Genomic DNA, 21,108 nt, shown 5'->3' with positions numbered 1-21,108 from the left:
CTGCCCATAAAACCCGAACAGCTTTCGCAGAGAAATCCCTCACCAACAAACAGAAAGACCTTCACTTAAATGCCAGTAAATAAATTAAGGCACGGCGTGTTACCCACGCGAATCACATGAACGCAAAAGTGGTTGTCTTGTAGCATTATTCTGTCGTATATTCAACGCCACAGCATGTCTATAGAGTGTATTTATCTAAACGCAATGGCTAGCAATGCTGTTGTGAAACTCATTGGGCAATGTGCGAATGCTCGAAAACAACGAATCGAATAGCCTTCTATTGCCTATTGGCATTCGTGTCGAAGAGCGCATACTCAAAACACCGAATGTACTTCTATTCAATTTAAGATCAGCATGAATGCGAAAACCCCAAAGATACTATAACGTAGAACAGCGAATGGTAGTTCTTGGCTTTATTATTTGAATTGAGCCAATGGATAGAGCCAGCAACTTTCGTTGGGCTATCGACGCTATATTGATCGCCAGAGCACTTGCATTAACCTCAACTGTCTCCGAAACAAAAATCGACCACATTCTTCACGTTGTTTGTCATCAAGAGACACTTTCTGTGATGTCAGCTATTGTGGAACGCGACTTCCACAAACACGCTTAGATTTGAATGCACGTATACACCCTATAAAGTGGACTGGGGTGATGACTGCTGCTGTAGCTGAATGGATAGAGCATCAGACGAGTTATTTGAAGGTCATAGGTTCAGTCCGTGCCAGAGGAAAGTTCTGGTTTCAGCCACACTGCATATCTGCACCATAATTACAACAAATAATATATCTTCCTCAGCTTTCGGTTCCAATTATTGTTGTGTCTAGCGAATAAACAAAACGAGTCCTTCAAATCTACCTTTATTCCCTCACTCCTGAGGTCATGGCTGTTGAAATTTTCCGCGGTTGAAAAATTATGTCGAAGGCACTCGTCGCTGCTCTGTACAAGCTGAACACATTTTAAACCACATTGATTTATTCCGCTTGAAATCAATCGCACCAGCAAATAGTTGGTAGGAATAAAACATTGCGGGTTGTTGTGACATTTTTTTTAAGTATTGCATAATTATCCAAAAAAAGTCAGTTTCTCCGAAAGAGCAAAGCAATCAATGCCATAGCAACATATTCGAATGTTTTACGAAGCAAGGCTAGCACTTCGGGAGCAATAATTATTGTACTAAACATGCGATAGCTGAGTAATCTTGCGGTGCGGCTACACTAGATGACCACAACAAGGCTCGTGGGTAATGAAGGCGTCACCGTCATTAACCACAAAGTTAGGCCGGCAGTACTTTAATTTATACCCGATCTCACGTAACTCTATAAAACGCTGGTGTAACAGAACACGCCCACTCCAGGTGCACTCTTGGAACTGATTTTTTTTTCTTGTGTGTGTTGAGGGTGCAGCCCGCAAAAGCTCCTGCCTGCTCTGGTGGCACAAGGCGCACGCTAATTGCAACCATATGCACCCCCCCCCCCCCCCCCTATGGTCGCTCACGAGATAAAGCGATGTTCGCACCGCAAAAACAGGAAGCTAGCGCATCCTTCTCCGTATGTTTAATTATATATATATGCAAGAAAGAGACGACGAAACTTTCACGGAAGCGTCTTTAGTTAACGTTTTCAGCTGGTGGACCAACCTTCGTCAGAGTAATGACATTACTCTGTCGAAACAACATATCAAAGTCAAGACGAAGGGCACTCGATGAACTACGAAAAAACACTGAAATTACCATCAAACCGGCTGATAAACGGGGCTGCATAGTAATTCTAAACACGTCGGACTACTTAAAGGAAGGGGAACGACAACTATCAGACACAACATTCTACAAAGAACTTCCAACGGACCCGACTCCCGAATTTGAAAGGGAGATAAAAGTAACCCTAAATAATCTCCGCCGGGACGAGAAAATTACCGGCAAAATGTTAAAAGCAATGTTACCGGCCCATTCTGTTCCCGGTCGATTCTATTTGCTCCCCAAAATACACAAGGCAGGCAATCCGGGACGTCCGATGGTATCCAGTAACAGCATATCAACAGAAAATATATCAGAATTCATCAATTCCTTAATAAAAAAACGTCCCCCAAAATTTTCCCTATTACCTAAAGGACACAAATCACTTCATCTACGAAACTTCAAGTCTCGACATCCCAAGCGGTAGTTTTCTGGTGACCATGGACGTCTGCTCACTGTACACCAACTTACCACACCATGACGGAAAAGCGCCTATGGTTTCTGAATATGTAAAATCTGACTCATCAACGAGTGTAAGTGGCGAGGTACTGTTTACACTTCTTGAACTTGTACTAAATTATAACCATTTCGAGATCAATGGCAAGCCTTTCCTTCAGGTCAGTGGCACTGCAATGGGCACGAAAATGGCCCCAACTTCGCGAGCACCTTTATGGCTTCACTTGAAATCCCATTCATTGAGCGACGCACCTTGAAACCTTACTACTACAAAAGATACTTAGACGACATTTTTATGATATGGAACCACGATGAGGGAAGTTTTTTCCGCTTCATAGAGGATTTTAACAAGTGCCACCCGTCAATTAAATTCACGCACAAAATTTCCAAAACTAGCATTAACTTCTTGGACGTCACTGTCACGGTCAAAAATGACCGCTTGTCAACAAACCTTTACAAAAAGCCTACAGACCGTCAAATGTACCTACATTTCAACAGCAGCCACCCAAAGCATTGCAAAACGGGTATTTCATATTCTCAGGCCTACCGGTACCGAAGAATATGCACCGATATGTGGGAATTTGACAGACACGCAGAACACCTAAAGCATTCCTTATTGAAACAAAATTATCCGGAAGACATCATTGACTATGCCATACTACGTGCTCGCAACGTGAACAGGAATGATATAATTAAGGGACCAAACAAAGTATCTAAAACGACTTCCCAAACGAACCTTGTACTAACTTATTCCTCATCAGCGCCACCAATCAACAACATCCTTTCCCGCCAATTCATCATAATTAGGCAAAGCAAATGACTAACTTCTATTTTCGCGAAGCCACCTCACGTGATGTACCGCAGGGATAAAAATCTGAAAAATCTGAAGGACTTTCTTGTCAGAGCAAAAACAAACACCCCCAAAATTCAATCAGGTTGCCATTCCTGCGGAAAAGCTCGATGCACGGTATGCATACAGATGGTCACAACACGTGAATCCAGAGCGAACTTCTCAGATTTCAAATTCTGCATAACTGAAAGCCTTAATTGTGACTCCAGTAACGTAATATACATGCTACATTGCAACATCTGCGAACAAGAATATATCGGCCTAACAGACACGCCATTTCGGCTGCGGTTAAATAATCACCGGTACCACGCCACTTCACTTCCGAAGCTTCCTTTATCTAGACATCTGTGCCTGCCAAACCACAGTTTTGAAAATATCAGCGGAACTCTTTTGTAGTCCAGTTTCTCAAACAGACGCGAGGGCGAACAGCGTGAGGCGTATTTTATTTTCAAATTTCAAACATTAGTAGCCGGCATCAACGAGGACCGCGGAAGACTCTCCTGCCTCCGAGAAGTAAGCCAGGAGGAAATTGGTGACAAAGATTGATAGCTGGAGACCATGCTTGTTTTTTCTGACTGACTCGTACGTGTACACTGTCCTTTCTTATTTTTTTTCTTTTTTTTCCTTTTTTTCTTTTTTTACATGCACATACAAAGTGGTTCTGTTCGTCTAGCACTTGATGACCATTGAAGGGAAACGGACGAAGATGAAAGAGAGCCGACCGACCCATTAAGGGGAAACCCTTTCCTTACGCAGGCCGTCGCGGACCACTCCCGCCACCGCGGCGACAATCTTGGGTGGCCCGACACACGCCGAGAACTGACCAGCACGGGATAAGAACAGGATGTGGACGTACACGGACATTTGGTTTTGTTCTCAGTGTTGACAGTGGTTCTTCCTCTTTTTTATTTTCTTTTTTCTTTTTTTCCCTTTTATTCTTTTCGTCTTTTTTCTTCTCTTTTTTTCTTTCGTTCTTTCTTTTTTTAGTTCTCTTTCACTCTCGCAAACATCTTCCTAGGCGAGAGGGACGCGGCAGCAACGGAGTTTGGAAGTTCATGTTAGTATAATACCCCTGTCACACGGCCACCACTAAACTCCGTTGAACACCGTCAACGTAAATCTCTTCTAGGTGGTTCGACGGAGAAGGAGTTGTGGCAGTGCACACGGCAATAAAAAGGTTGTAACAGTTGGCGAGAGGGGGCTCAGCTGGCGCTGTTTGATTTTCGGAAAATTATTCTAATTTCATCTTTATATTTTTTGTGAATCCTCGTTCTAGGGTTTTTACAAAAAAACTACTATTAAGGAGGTAAGAGGCTAACAAACCATAAAAATATTTTCAAAGAAAAACGAATTCGCTAAATGTAGCGATGCTGCTAGTGACGCTGGCCACATTGTGCTTTTAGTTGTTTTGTTGCCTGTGTTCATGTCTGTGTACGAAATTTCTTGTGCTTCCTTGCCTCGTGAGCGCACATTTTGTGTTCTTCAGCCATGAGTGACACAGCGACGACCACAACCACACGCATGGACGAAATATTTTTCAATGGCGCCGGCCGGCCCGGCTCGCGAGGCACCATGTGCGAGGCACGAAGTGTAGAGCATCGGTGTTGCGAGTAAGTGACCTCTGGCGGGCGTAAATATATGTAAACAAACGCGCGTTGTGAATGAGTACTGTATCGAAAGAACGTTTAGGATTGCCAAATTGAATTATTCTTTTACTGCGGCCACTTAGTGCTCGATATTTTTCTCTGACCTCTAAACTGCTGGGGATGAGAGTACCTCGTTTCGCTGCGAAGAGAGATCGTTGAACGTCCTTTGCGAAACGCTCCATTTTCCTTCGTTTGCGTAAGGGTGGCCGTGTGACAGGGGTATAACTCATCCCCTGATGAAGGGAGGACCCCTCCCGAATCTGTTGGGAAATAAATATATTTATCCTTGTTGACAACGCTCCCGTTGTGCCATATCCCATACCTTCAAGAAGAATAACTGGCCCATTGAATTATTACTTCACTATATATATATATATATATATATATATATATATATATATATATATATATATATATATATATATATATATATATATATATATATATATATAATGTGATGACGTTTATTCGAGCCGAGAAGTCGCAGCGAGGTCGCAACGGAAAGTGGGCGTACGGCAAGTCTGGCAGAGGCGGCACAAACTCTCGCGCAAGCAGAGCACGGGCTTTTTGTTGTCTTCCGAAGGCGCATGGATGAAGGGTAGCCATCCTGGCGACTCAGGGAGTAGGCACAATGATGGGGTCGTAGTAGGGCTTGAGACGGTCGACGTGTACGGTCTCGCGTCCTCGACGGCGCAAATCTGGCGATTGTGTTAGGGGCTCGACGATGTAATTCACTGGTGAGGTCGCGTCAATGACACGGTATGGACCATGGTACCGGGCCAGAAGTTTAGAAGACAGGCCAGGAACGTGCGGGGGCACCCAAAGCCACACGAGGGAGCCAGTACGAAACGTAGGCGCTATGTGATGAGCGTCATCATGCCGGGTTTTTTGTAGACCTTGAGCCTCACTTGTCAGAGACCGAGCCAACTGACGGCAGTCTTCAGCGTATCTGGCGACTTCCGAAAGCGGGGAGCACTCAGATGCATCAGGGCGGTACGGTAGTATAGTGTCGAGGGGGTGGGAAGGTTCGCGGCCGTACAATAGAAAGAACGGAGAAAAACCGGTAGTCGCTTGCGTCGCGGTGTTATAAGCGAAGGTAACAAAGGGCAATACAGCGTCCCAGTTAGTGTGGTCGGAGGAGGTGTACATCCTCAGCATGTCGCCAAGTGTGCGGTTGAACCGCTCAGTAAGACCATTTGTCTGTGGATGGTATGCGGTAGATTTCCGGTGGATAATGTTGCATTCAGCGAGGATAGCTTGGATGACCTCCGACAGGAACACTCGACCCCTATCACTGAGTAATTCCCGCGGAGCACCATGGCGTAGAATGAAGCTGCGGAGAATGAAGAGTGCAACTTCGTGGGCGGTCGCTGCCGGTAGAGCTGCAGTCTCAGCGTAGCGTGTCAGATGATCGACTCCGAGAATAATCCACCGATTTCCAGAGCGACTATATGGGAGTGGGCCATAGAGGTCTATACCCACGCGGTCGAATGGGCGAGCCGGGCACGGCAGCGGCTGTAACATGCCGGTAAGGTGCCGCGGAGGTGTTTTGTTCTGTTGGCAAGTGGTGCAAGACTGAACGTATTTCTGCACAAAACGATACATTCCTCGCCAGTAATAGCGTTGGCGCAGCCTTTCGTAGGTTTTCAGGACACCTGCGTGAGCACTTTGGGGATCTGCATGGAAATTCATGCAGATGTCAGAGCGCATATGAGTTGGGACAGCAAGGAGCCACTTCCGACCACCAGGCGTGTAGTTGCGGCGGTACAGAATGTTGTCACGTAAGGAAAAGTGGGCTGCTTGCCGGCGTACCGCTCTCGTGGAAGGGACAGAAGACGGATCGGTAAGGTAGTCGACTAACAAGGCAAGGTATGGGTCTTTACGCTGCTCCGAAAGCATGTCAGTGCTGTCGAGTGGTGACAAGGTGGTAAAAGGGGGTGACAGAGAAGCCACATCTGGTGTTAATGGCGATCGGGAAAGTGCATCGGCGTCCGCATGCTTGCGACCGGAACGATATACGACACGGATGTCGTATTCCTGCAATCGAAGTGCCCAACGGCCCAGACGTCCGGACGGGTCTTTCAAGGTGGACAGCCAACACAGAGCGTGGTGGTCTGTGACCACATCGAAAGGACGGCCGTAAAGGTACGGGCGAAACTTCGTAAGCGCCCAGATTATGGCCAAACACTCCTTCTCTGTCACGGAGTAATTAAATTCAGCCTTCTTAAGAGCGCGACTTGCATAAGCGACTACGTATTCGGTTTGGGTACCTTTCCGTTGTGCCAAAACTGCGCCAAGACCAACGCCGCTTGCATCAGTGTGAACTTCTGTGGCAGCAGTGGGGTCGTAGTGGCGAAGAATAGGTGGCGAGGTCAGCAGGCGGCGCAGCTGGTGAAATGCGTCGTCACATGCAGGTGACCATGCAGATATACCTTTGCTGTTGGAAAGCAGACTAGTCAGAGGTGCAATGATGGACGCGAAGTTGCGCACGAAGCGACGAAAGTAAGAGCAAAGACCAACGAAACTTCTTAGGGCTTTCAGTGATGTGGGCATTGGGAAGTCAGCGACAGCTCGAAGCTTATCGGGGTCCGGAAGAACACCGTCTCTTGTGATGACATGTCCCAAGATGGTTAGTTTGCGGGCTGCGAAGTGGCACTTCTTGGTGTTAAGTTGTAGGCCTGCAGAAGCTAGACACGCCAGAATCTCGTGGAGACGACGAAGATGTGTCGGGAAATCAGCTGAAAAGACTACGATGTCATCTAGGTAACACAAGCAAGTTTTCCACTTGTGGGCCCGCAATATGGTATCTATCATGCGTTCAAACGTCGCAGGCGCGTTGCAGAGCCCAAATGGCATGACTTTGAACTCATACAGGCCATCTGGCGTTACAAAGGCTGTTTTAGGGCGATCACATTCAGCCATTGGCACCTGCCAATACCCAGAACGCAGATCCAAGGATGTGAAGTACTCGGCGCCTTGTAAACAGTCAAGAGCATCGTCTATTCGTGGTAGCGGGTAGACATCTTTCTTTGTAATCTTGTTTAAGCGGCGATAGTCCACGCAAAATCGAACGGTGCCATCTTTTTTCTTTACCAGAACCACGGGTGACGACCAAGCGCTTTGAGAAGGCTGTATGACTCCACGTTTAAGCATGTCATCTACTTGCTCCGTAATTACGCGGCGCTCTTCGGCAGAAACGCGGTAAGGACGCTGTCGCAGAGGCGAATGTGAGCCGGTGTCAATAGTATGAGCGACAGTCGTGGTGCGGCCCAAAGCAGGTTTCTGAAAGTCGAAAGAAGAGCGAAACTTGTTAAGGAGAGCAACAAGTTGGCTGCGATGCGAGGGAAGAAGGTCTGCGTCAATAGCATCGTCGAAGGCTGGCGAGCTTGATGGCTCAGACGCCTGAGTGATTGCGGCAATCTGACATGGCGTTTCGTCGGGAAGAATAATATCATTGATATGGTCGACAGGTTGCACATATCCTACCGTTTCACCACGAAGCAAGCCAATGGGGTAGTTGCAGTGGTTGGTAACCAGCATTACGGTTAAACCAGACGCAATCGTAAGAACGGCAAATGGGAGCACGATGCCCTTGCGTTCAGTAAAAACAAGGGATGGCGTAAACACCACCGTGGCGTCAGGTTGCGCCACACATGAAAGGCTAATAGGGACTGAAGCTTCCGGAGGCAAGGTGATGTCGTCGTCAGCGATGAGTTTGCAGAGCAGTGGTGAATGGTCGGGCGATGGAAACTCACAACTTGGCACTAGGGACACTTCCGCACGGCAACAATCGATGATAGCTTCATGACCTGATAAGAAATCCCAACCCAGGATGAGGTCATGAGAGCAAGATGGTAGTACGAAAAATTGGACGATGTACAAAACGTCTTGGATGACGACGCGCGCCGTACACACAGACGAGGGCTGAATGCGTTGCGCGCTAGCCGTGGACAGCACGATGCCACAGAGAGATGTGGTCACTTTCTTCAGTTTGCGACAAAATTTTGCGTTCATCACAGAAACGGCGGCCCCAGTATCAATTAACGCTTGTGTGGCGACTCCCTCAACATTGACATCAACAACAGTTCGCGGCGAAAATGGAGGCCTTGATAATTGCGCAGAAGTTGCAGTTCTTGCCTCTGGAACTGCACTGATTAGTTTCCCTCCTCAGGAGGTGGTCTACGACGCATAGGAGATGGTGATCGGCGACGAGGAGATGGGAAACGAGAAGTTGATGGGCGACGATCCGAGTCAGAGTGCCTCTGTTCGTATGCAGACGTGGTGGCCTGCTGCGACGCATAGGTAGGAGTTCCAAAGGAGGCGTACGCAGGTGTGGGACGGCGGTGGCAGTAGCGTGCAATGTGGCCAGCGATGCCACACGCGAAGCAGATAGGACGGTTGTCATGGGTGCGCCACTCATTAGATGGACGGAAAAAGCGAGGTGAGGGCCTGTAAACCGGTGGCGCTGCCGGAGGAGTTGGAGCCGATAAGGATACTGGATGCGGTGGGGGTCGCGCAACCACAGCTGCGTAGCTGAGAGGTGAAGATGGTGCAGGTGGTGCGTAGCTGACAGCTGAGAGATTAGATGCTGCTGAAGTGCATGCGTAAGGGGCCTGCACTGTAGGTAGGGCATTGCAAATTTCAGTGCGTATGGCCTGCTGCATATTCGAAGGGAGGCTTGTCGTGGGCGCGTCACTATGCGGCAGCAGGGAAAGCTGTCGGGCGACTTCCTCCCTGATGAAGTCTTTAATCTGGTTCGACAGAGTTCCTTGCTGAACGTTGCCATTGGCGAGTGCGACGGCCGAGATCGAATCTGGTGATGGGACACTCTGTCGGGCGATGGAACGCTGACGACGCAATTCATCGAAGCTCTGGCACAGGCTTACGAGGACTGCCACCGTGGTCGGGCTCTTTGCCAGCAACATCTGGAATGCGCCATCCTCGATTCCTTTGAGAATATGTCGAATTTTCTCTTCTTCAGGCATGGATGAGTTAACACGCCTGCAGAGGTCGAGCACATCCTCAATATAGCTAGTAAAGGTCTCACCAGGTTGCTGGGCTCGGTGGCGCAGACGCTGGTCAGCGCGGAGCTTGCGGACCTCTGGTCGGCCGAACGCTTCGGTCACGAGGGTCTTGAAGGTGGACCAGCTGGCGATGGCGGTTTCGCGGTTGGTGAACCATAGCTTGGTGACGTCAGCCAAGTAAAAGATGACATAGGCAAGCTTAGAGTCGTTGTCCCATTTGTTGCTGGCACTCACGCGTTCGTACAAGGAGAGCCAGTCTTCGACGTCTTGCTCACCACTGCCGCTGAAGATTGGTGGGTCCCGCTGGCGAGTAGCGCCGGGGCAGGTAGACGGGGCAGCCGATGGTGCTGGCTGGGCTGGGACGGGCTGGTTGGCGACTGCGTCAGTCATGTTTCGCGGTAGTCTTTCAGGCAACTTGCGAGAGCGGAGCTCCAGGTCTTCTTGGGGATCTCAGCAGCCTCCACCAAATGTGATGACGTTTATTCGAGCCGAGAAGTCGCAGCGAGGTCGCAACGGAAAGTGGGCGTACGGCAAGTCTGGCAGAGGCGGCACAAACTCTCGCGCAAGCAGAGCACGGGCTTTTTGTTGTCTTCCGAAGGCGCATACGCGTTGGTGCGTATGCTCCACTACAATATATATATATATATATATATATATATATATATATATATATATATATATATATATATATATATATATATATTGCCACGAACGTAATAACAGACAGCGACGAAACGACGTCTTGCTTGCCCTCAGACCAGGACGCAAAAGCCCTCTTCTTTCTTCACTTCCCAAGGATTCCCCCTACAGTTGATGGCTCATACCCATTACCTGTGACATTACTCCCTCTCCTCGAAAAGCATCGGCTCGATGCTCGTAATGAGCGTCGAGAAAAAAATTAGAAAGAAAAGATGCTACCATGGAACCCAGCAACTCCGCCGTAAGGGAAAAAAATGGGCTGGCGTCATAGAAGTACTCAATAAAGAAAGGAGTAAGTACACAAGATAATAAAAAAAAACCAAAGTGACAAAAAATAGTCATTGCATGGTAAGTTAGTCCACGTTCGATGTATGACGCGAGAAATATAGCTTGAGTCTTGACACGTGCACCACATCACTTTGTGGAAACCGACGGGAACGTCTTGAGGCGCCCCCAGGAAGAACTTCATACGTAACGTCACTGAGTCGGCGCAGAACTTTGTAAGGGCCGAAGTAGCGCCGAAGCAACTTCTCAGAGTGACCACGCTGTCGGATGGGAGTCCACACCCAAACTTCATCGCCTGGTTTGAAAGTAAACTCTCGGTGTGTAAGGTTGTAGCGGTGTGCGTCGACAGTTTGGCGAGCCTGAATACGGCAACGGGCGAGTTGACGGGCCTCCTCGGCGCGTTGAGCGAACAATGCAGCGTCCGTGTTGAACATGCTCAAGTTGTTGGGAAGGAGCATTGCGTCGAGCATTGTTGTGACCTCTCGACCATGAACTAAGCGAAATGGGGTGAAACCTGTACTCTCTTGGACTGCTGTATTGTAAGCAAAAGTTACGTAAGGGAGTATATCATCCCAGTTCTTGTGATCAACGGCCACATACATTGATAGCATATCTGCAATGGTGTTGTTCAACCGTTCAGTGAGTCCATTTGTTTGTTTGGGGGTGATAACCCGTGGCTTTCCGATGCTCTGTACCACTTAGTCTCAGCACTTCTTGAAGCATCTCTGCGGTGAAAGCTGTATCACGATCAGTAATTATTACAGCTGGTGCTCCGTGACGAAGTACGATGCTGGTGACAAAAAGCTGTGCGATTTCGGCTGTGGTAGCTTTGGGCAGGGCCTTTGTTTCGCTGTAACGCTTTAAATAATCGGTGGCAACCACAATCCACTGGTTTCCAGACGAAGAGGTGGGAAATGAGCCGCGCAAGTCAATGCCAATTTGATGGAATGGTGTCTTCGGCGTGGCGATAGGCTGTAGTAGTCCTGCTGGTCGGACAGGCAAAGTCTTACAGCGTTGGCAGTCGTGGCATGTGCGGACGTACTGCTTGACTGTCTTCGCGAGGCGGGGCCAGTAGCATGAGCGGCAAATTCTTTCCAATGTGAGCGTGTAGCCAAGGTGTCCGGATGATGGTTCGTCGTGCCAAGCATTTAAAATATCGTCCCGAAGTGAGGTCGGCGCAACCAGTAGGTAAGTAGCCTGGGTATGGTCAAAATTTTTTTTATAGAGGACTCCATCCCTGATGCAGAACGAGGCCAGCGAACGTGCGAAGTTTCGAGGAAGGCTGCGTTTTCGGCCTTCGAGGTAGTGAATCAGCGGGCTTCGAGGTAGTCAATCAGCTCCATGTCGTCGCGTTGTTGTTGAGCCAAGTCGGTTGCTGACACAGAGGAAAGGAATGTATCGTCCTCTACAACGTCCGCGTTCGTACTTCCAATTGGTGCACGTGAGAGACAGTCAGCATCAGTTCGTTTGCGTCCTGACTTCTGAATGACTAACGTCAAATTTTTGCAGCCGAAGGCTCCAGCGTGCTAGACGACCGGAAGGGTCTTTGAGGTTGGCGAGCCAACATAAAGAATGGTGGTCGCTAACTACCCTGAATGGTCGACCGTATAAATAAGGGCGAAACTTTGTTATAGCCCAAACAACGGCTAAGCATTCTTTTTCTGTTGCAGAGTAGTTTTTCTCTACAGATGATAGTGTTCGACTTGCATAGGAAATGACGCGCTCTACGCCATTTTGCCATTGAACCAGTACAGCTCCAAGTCCGACGTTGCTGGCATCCGTGTGTAGCTCTGTGGCAGCGTTATCATCAAAGTGACCGAGTACAGGTGGGGCTTGGAGATGGTTTCGTAGCGTGTCAAAGGCGTGATGCTGATCATGACACCAAACAAACGGTACGCCGTCTTTCGTAAGTTCATTTAGCGGTTCAGCGATTTTATAAAAGCCTTTGACGAAGCGTCTGTAATATGCGCAGAGTGCCAGAAATCGGCGGAGGTCGCGCTTGTTCGTTGGGACAGGAAATGCGGCAACAGCTTTCGTTTTCTCAGGGTCTGGATGTATACCGGCGTGGCTGACGACGTGACCTGGAGAGTACTGGAGAGTACGCTTCATTGTGGTTGCCTCATTTATGAACTCTGCCACAGTCGTCGGTGGATTGCGCACGAGTCCGGCGAAGAGCTGCTCTTTTACCCCACGCATTAAATGCCGCACCTTCTTTTCCTCGGACATTCAGGGTCAGCACGCTTGAAGAGTCAAAGCATGTCCTCGACAAACATCGAAACTCTCTCGTTGGGTCGTTGGTTCCGAGACGAGATAGCCTGCCGGCTCTTTCTTTCCTTTCAGTGCTGCGGTACGCATCACGAAACTGTCGACTGAACTCATGCCACGTCGCAAAGGAACCCTCGTGATTCTCGTACTACGTTTTGGCAGAGTCTTCTAACGCAAAGTAAACTCTCCGCAGCTTGCGAGCTTCATCTCATTCGTTGATGTTGGCAACTCGATTGAAGTTGTCAAGCCAGTCGTCAACATCTTCATAAATGTCTCCATGAAATGAGCATGGTGTTTGCGGCGCATGAAAAACATGCTGGAGAAAACAATAGGCGTCGTTGGTTTGACTCGCCTGGTTGTTAGATGAAGTTGCCATCTCGTCTTGAGAGAGAGGACCGTACTCGGGAGATAGTCCTCGCAGGCGGCGACTGCTTCTTGCCGTGGGAGCTGTAGCTGTCTCAAAGTAGCTCGGTGTGTCGGCTGAAAATCTGCAGCCGAGGCGCATTTACCCAGCACCTCCACCAGTGCCACGAACGTAATAACAGACAGCGACGAAACGACGTCTTGCTTGCCCTCAGACCAGGACGCAAAAGCCCTCTTTTTTCTTCACTTCCCAAGGATTCCACCTACAGTTGATGGCTCATACCCATTACCTGTGACAATATATATATATATATATATATATATATGGGGGAGGATGGAATTAGTGTCGGCATTCATCATGCGCTTCTTTTTATATATGCAGTATCATAATCATCATCATCCGCCTGGCTCTGTCCTCATCTTCACTGGGTGTCACCACAAACATCATCGTGTGTGTGCACGCTCGGTATTAGACCGCCCGTTCATTAATATATATATATATATATGGACTTATGGATGATGGTGACGTCAAATTCCTGCAGCCGCAAGCTCCACCGTGCTAGCCGTCCTGAAGGGTCGCGCAGGCTTGCCAACCAGCAGAGGGCGTGGTGGTCCGTCACTATCTTGAAGGGACGACCATAAAGGTACGGGCGGAACTTGGTGATTGCCCACACGACTGCGAGGCACTCTTTCTCCGTAGTGGAATAATTCGCCTCAGCACGCGATAGAGAGCGGCTGGCGTAGGCTATCACTCTTTCGATGTCTTCTTGACGCTGAACGAGCACTGCACCGAGCCCAATGTTACTAGCGTCGGTATGGACCTCCGTGTCAGCATCATCGTCGAAATGAGCGAGAACGGGCGCTGATTGCATGCGCTGTCACAGCTCATCAAAAGCTGCTTGTTGCTCGTTTTCCCAGACAAACGGTGTGTCGTCTCTTGTGAGACGAGTCAGAGGTTCTGCTATGTGTGAAAAGCCATGAATGAATCGGCGATAGTAGGCGCACAAACCAAGGAAGCGCCGGACGGCTTTCTTATCGACAGGAGCTGGTAATTCGGCAACAGCGGCAAGCTTGTCCGGATCGGGACGGATTCCTTCGGCGCTAACTACATGTCCAAGAAACTTTAGTTCTTTATAGCCGAAGTGGCACTTCTGTGGCTTTAGTGTGAGGTCCGCCGATCGGATAGCCTCCAGCACGCTGCGCAGGCGCTGAAGGTGCTGCTCGAACGTGGCAGAGAAGACCACCACATCGTCAAGGTAGACAAGACAAGTCTGCCACTTCAGCCCTGTGAGGACAGTGTCCATCATTCGCTGGAAAGTCGCCGGCGCTGAACACAAGCCGAAAGGGAGTACTCGAAATTGGTATAGGCCGTCTGGAGTCACGAAGGCTGTCTTTTCGCGGTCTCGCTGATCTACCTCGATTTGCCAGTACCCGCTTTTGAAATCGAGAGAAGTGAAATAATGGGCATGACGAAGTCTATCTAGCGAATCGTCAATACGCGGTAGCGGGTACACATCCTTTTTGGTCACGTTGTTAAGCTTTCGGTAATCGACGCAGAAGCGTAGCGACCCGTCCTTCTTTTTGACAAGCACGACTGGAGATGACCACGGGCTGTTGGATGGTTCGATAACGCCATCGTCAAGCATCTCGCGAACTTGCGTACGTATCGCTTCACGTTCTTTAGCCGACACGCGGTAGGGGTGCTGGTGTATTGGGCGTGCGTCCTCGTACGTGATGATCCTGTGTTGAGTGATGGACGTCTGGCGGATCTTCGAGCAACTTGCGAAGCAAGACCTGTACTCGAACAAGAGCGCTCGCAGCGCAGTCTGGTTATCGGTGGACAGATCAGGATTGATGTCAATGTTGCTCATTGATGTGTCTGCGTTATCCACTACTTCTGACGTGAGACAGTTGGTTACGTTTGCTACTTCGTGTGCAAACGCTATCGAAGTGCCACGGAAAAGGTGTCGATGCTCATTGCTAAAGTTGGTAACGAGCAATTCAGATCGGCCGTCGCGAACGTGTATTACACTTCTCGCTACACATATGCCTTGCTGCAGGAGGTGTTCTAAATTTGTCTCGGCCACCAAATCGCCAACGCTCAAACCACAGCATGTTACGTCGACTAGAACACTGGCTCGGGGAGGAAGCGTCACGCTCTGTTCAGAAATACGGAGTACGTCGACACGCACTCCGTCATCCTGCACGTTGATTGCTCGCTGGGCTGAGAACGTGACGCGGCGTTCTTGCAGATCAATGATAGCTCCATTTTCCTGTAGAAAATCAACTCCCAGAATGACGTCACGGGAGCATTCACGTAGAACAAGGCAGCTTGCTACGAATGTGTACCCTTGAATCTGTACTCTAGTTGTGCAGGCACCCATTGGAGTAACGACATGGCCACCAGCTGTCCGAATCTGCGAGTTATGCCATGGTGTGATTACTTTCTTCAGCTGCGTTGTCAGTTTCCCGCTCAGTATGGAATAGTCTGCGCCGGTGTCCACTAACGCATTAACTACACAACCATCAATTGTTACTGCTATGTCGAGTGAAAGCCGGCTATCCTTTGCAGCAGCAGGTGATGTCGGACCAGTTTCTGTATTGTTCTGCGTCAATAGGAGGTCTTCAGCGCTTCGACGTTCAGCGACCCCGCCCCCAGAGGTCGCTTCGGCTAGTTTTCCCGGCGGGGGCTGGGAGATCGTGCGGTAGAATACCGCTGGGGCGTTGATGAAAATCGCCTCGGTGATGGCGAGCGCGACTGGCGCCCGGCAGATGGTGGTGCATGCTGCTGGGAGAGGTAGTTTTGGATGTCGCGTGGTCTCTGACCGTAACGGGGTGGCGGCGAGTACGCAGAGAAGCCGCGAAGCCCAAGACGGCGATATGGGCACTGGCGGTACAAGTGATCAGCTTCTCCGCAGTGAAAGCACAGAGGCCGGCGATCAGGTGTGCGCCAAACATCAGACTTACGAGGAGACGTGCGCCGATCGTCGATGTACTGAACTGGTTGCACTGAACGATGGGCGACAGAAGCACCAGGGACAAAGGGCAGGGGCGGTGGCGTGTACGTGCCTTCGTAGTACGGTATGTGCTGCGCTGACTGTAGTGAAACAGCAGGAACAGGATGGACGAATAATGGCGGCGTTGCAGCAGGGCGTTTCAAGGCTTCCGCGTAGGTTGTCTCACGGCGGTATTCAGCAGGAGCTGGCACAGCTGTATCACGAGGCAAGGTGTCCCGGAGGGCCTGGTGCAGTTCATCCTTGATCACAGTCGCAATAGAGTTGACTGTAGGAGGAGGTGTTACACCAGCCTTTTGTAACTCTTCACGTACTACATCACGGATGAGTTCACGTAGACAGTCGTTGTTGGTTCTAGTGGCGGTGAAAATGTCGGCAGTAGACATGCCACTGACTCTCCTGTCGTATTGGTTGGATCGCTGCTGCAGCATTTTTTCCATTGTCACGGCCTCGGACAAGAACTCCGCGACCGTCTTCGGAGGACTTCGCACGAGGCCGGCAAAAAGCTGGTCCTTGACACCGCGCATCAAGTGACGCAACTTCTTGTCCTCAGTCATTCTTGAATCGGCCCGTCGGAAGAGGCGCGTCATGTCTTCGACGTACGCGGTCACAGTTTCATTTGGCGACTGGACGCGGGCAAGAATAGCTCGTTCAGCTCTTTCTTGGCGGTCAGTGCTGGCATATGTTTGCAGAAGTCTACGAGAGAATTCGGGCCACGTCGTCAGCTGCTCCTCCCGATTTTGATACCACGTGCGAGCCCCGTCTTCGAGATAGAAGTAGACACGACCCAGTTTCGCCGCGTCGTCCCACTGATTCAAGTTGGCTACGCGCTCGAAGTCCGCCAACCAGTCCTCAACGTCTTCGCGCTCCGTACCATGGAACGTCGGCGGTGCCCGTGGGCTTTCCAACGTATAGCGGTTCGGCGACGTGCTTCCCGTGCCGGTTGCCAAGGTTTGTACCGAAGTGCTGGTCATGTTTGTTGACGTGGTGGGAGCAGTATCGTTGACTTCCGGAGGCAATCCCCTGATTCGGCAGCTGGTCCGATGCACGGGAGTGTTGACTGGCACTGGACTCGTATTACGGCTTCCTGGGGGGGTCTGCAGCATCCGTGAGGCTACCCAGCACCTCCACCAGTTTGTCACGATGAGTCACAAGTACTGGGGGGATTTATTGAACAACCGGGTGGCTAGCTCTAGGACGATGCGTCAGTCGGGGCTGGCTCTCGAGCAGAGAAGAACGCGATCTTCTTTTTTCCTCCAGATTTAGAGCCGCTATTGCTGCCAACCCACTACGTGCTGGCGGCATTATATATATATATATATATATATATATATATATATATATATATATATATATATATATATTAATGAACGGGCAGTCTAAGACCGAGCGTGCACACACACGATGATGATTGTGGTGACACCCAGTGAAGATGAGGACAGAGAGCCAGGCGGATGATGATGATTATGATATATATATATATATTAATGAACGGGCAGTCTAAGACCGAGCGTGCACACACACGGTGATGATTGTGGTGACACCCAGTGAAGATGAGGACAGAGCCAGGCGGATGATGATGATTATGATACTGCATATATAAAAAGAAGCGCATGATGAATGCCCACACTAATTCCATCCCCCCCCCCCACATCGAAGCGGCAAACCTGGCCGTAGAAGGTCAATGTGACAGAGAACGTCGCCTGAAAGGCTTCCAGCGAGACACGTGCACGATCTCTTGCGGTGACGGCGGTCTGTTGGGACGACAAGTGGGGTGACACGATAATTAACGGGCGAAGTATGCTCGATAACTATGTAAGGCTCAATGAAGTGTGGCTGAAACTTGTCAAGCAGACCAGGCGTACGAATAGGTGTATATCGGAGCACCTCGTCACCAGGTAAAGAATACAAGGCGATGAGATGCGTCATAAATGACTTTTCGATCGTGCTGTCACGCTTCCATGTTGATGCGAGCACGTTCGCGACGCCAGGCTAGTCTTGAAATGTATTCCTCGCTGGAAGACGCAGACGAGTGGACGTCACTGTTGAAAAAGGAAACGTCGATGAAGAAAGTAGGGAAGCGTCCATAAACTAGGTAGAACGGCGAATATCCCGAGGTGCGCTGAACGGCCGTGTTGTAGGCAAAGGTGAGGAATGGCAGAAGAGTATCCCAGTTTTTGTGGTCTGGACTGATGTAGACGGCTATCATATTAGCAAGAGTACGGTGAAACCTCTCGGTGAGACCAATGGTTTGAGGGTGGTAGCTTGAAACTGTCTTGTGGGTTATTTCAGAGGCACACAATGCTTCATTTAGCACTTCTGATAGGAACACCCTTCCACGGTCACTCAACAATATACGAGGGGCGCCAAGGCACAGAATGATGGCGTGCAAAACGAAGTCAGTCACTTCCGAAGCAGAGGCAGTTGATACAGACGTTGTCTCCGCGTAGCATGTCAAGTGGTCTACTGCGGTCACTATCCATACATTGCCAGTAGATGTGACGGGAAGAGGGCCGTAAAGGTCAATACCTACAACCTCAAAAGCGTTGTGGGACACGGAATTGGCTGCAGAAGCCCAGGCGGTGCAGTTGTCTGGATTTTACGACGCTGGCACGGGACACAGAAATCCACGTAGCGCGCGATGCTAGTAAAAATAAATAACAGGCCAGTAAAAGCGACTTCGAATGCGGTCGTAAGTTTTTCGAATACCAAGATGTCCGGCAGTCAAGTCGTCATGGAAGGCTTTCAGCACGTCAAGTCGAAGAGAGCGTGGTAGCACGGGAAACCAGCGTTGACCATCTGGGTGGAAGATGTGACGGTACAGAACTCCATTGTTCAGCTTAAGTCGCAAGAGTTGACGATGTCGCGCGTTAGGTGGATGGGAAGCTTCTGAGAGCTGGTCCATGATACGCCTACAGTACGGATTAGACAACTGGCAGGAGTGAAATGTGCGCTTGTCATCTGGGAATAGCTGGTCTATTGAGGCCAGCGCGGGCGCTGCAGTAGAAGTGATGGCCGAACTTTTACCTATGCTGAGTTGGGTATTTGGTAGCGGGCAGCGGGTGTCGGCACCTTGGTGTTTTCTACTTGACTTGTGATATCGGAGGCATACTCCTGTAAACGTAGAATCCACCGACCCAAGCGTACAGACAAGTTCTTCAGCGCGGAAAGCCAGCATAGGGCGTGGTGGTCCGTATTGATCGTAAAATGACGGCCATGGAGATACAGACGGAACTATTGCACTGACCAGACCACAGCCAAGCACTCCTGCTCAGTCGTGGTATAGTTCTTCCCGGTCGCAGTTAGAACTCCACTGGCATATGCAACTACTCTCTCCTGTGAACAGGTGCCACATTGGAGCAGAACAGCACCTATACCACGACTGCTAGCGTCCGTATGTAGGATGGTCGGTGCGGCCTCAACGAGGTACAGGTTCGGATGTGAGGGCAGACTTTTAAAGGTTGCATGCTGTTTGACATTCTTATGACCACTGAAAGGGGACGTCGGAAGCAACAAGCTGGTGTGGTGGAGCCGCTATTGATGCGAAGTTGCGTATAAAACGGCAAAAATAGGAGGCGAGACCCAAAAAACTTCGCAACTCCTTCAGCCTTCCGGGGCACCGAAAGCGAAGCACCACAGCAATTTTGTCCGGATCCGGCGGAATTCCATCTTTGGTCAAGACGTGGCCCAAAACCTTGATGGCTTTTGGGGCGAAACGGCATTTTTTGTGTTGAGTTGGAGACCAGCGGCGGCAAGACACGTTAGAACGTCATCCAAGCGTTGTATATGCTGAGGAAACGTTGACGAAAAAATGACGATGTCGCCCAAGTAGCAGAGGCGGGTCTTCCATTTGAGGCCGCGCAGCACGGTATCGATCATGCGCTCAAATGTAGCGGGCGTGTTGTACAGCCTGAAAGGCATAACGTTGAATGCGTATAGCCCGTCGGGGGTTGCGAATGTCGTTTTCTCTTTATCTTCTTCGTGCATTGAATTTACCAGTATTCGGAACGCAGGTCGAGGCTGGGAAAGTATTTCGCGCCTTGTAGAGAATCTAGGGCGTCGTCAATGCGTGGCATTGGGTACCGATCCTTGCGAGTGATTTTGTTGAGCGCCCTGTAATCGACGCAAAAGCGCACGAAGCCATCCTTCTTACGAACCAGAACTACAGGTGACGACCAAGGGCTAGTTCAAGGGCTAGATGAGGGGCGAATTAACTCTCGTTTGAGCATGTCAGCTACGTTTTCTTAGATAATTTTCTATTAGCAGGAGACACGCGGTAGGGCCGGCGGCGTACAACAGATGTTCCGACTGTGTGGATTCGATGCGTTGTAGTAGTAGTGCGGCCCAATGTCGAGGAATAAACATCGAAGGAACTTGTGTGTTTCTTTAACAAAACAAGCAGTTGTTGCGTCTGTGAAGGTGTCACGTCGTTGCTAATGGCTGTACTAAAGGCGGAAGAAGCAGGCTCACCCCTAGGGCTGTCGTTGGAGGAGACGGCATGAAGTGGCACGATGCACTCAGGCTCGGGATCCGTCACGCAGGCCACCGTGGTGTTCTGAGGCAGTAGAATTTTTTCGCATGTTTTATTCACAGCGGCGACAAGTGCGGAACCATTGAGAAACCGAACTACACCGGAAGCGAGAATGATGCCTTTACCGACGCAACTAAATGATGGTGAGACCAAGACGTCAACATGGTTGATGTCCTTGGAGGTAATCGTTACAATTCGCTCTTGACCTGGTGGTAATTCGGTATCTTCCGCAGCTCTCAA

The 21,108-nt window shown here is 49.8% G+C and overlaps 1 protein-coding gene across 5 annotated transcripts in view; it reads right to left on the bottom strand.

The window, feature by feature from the left end:
* The window catches only part of LOC119166718 (ATP-binding cassette sub-family C member 3), a 308,522-nt gene that overhangs the window by 180,116 nt on the left and 107,298 nt on the right, over nucleotides 1-21,108 (bottom strand). The gene's annotated exons all lie outside the window — the stretch shown is intronic.

Source organism: Rhipicephalus microplus, unplaced genomic scaffold (assembly GCF_043290135.1).
Source record: "Rhipicephalus microplus isolate Deutch F79 unplaced genomic scaffold, USDA_Rmic scaffold_12, whole genome shotgun sequence".
Classification (NCBI taxonomy): domain Eukaryota; kingdom Metazoa; phylum Arthropoda; class Arachnida; order Ixodida; family Ixodidae; genus Rhipicephalus; species Rhipicephalus microplus.
Note: the sequence above shows the minus strand (reverse complement) of the source record. Positions and strands in the feature narration are given on the sequence as shown.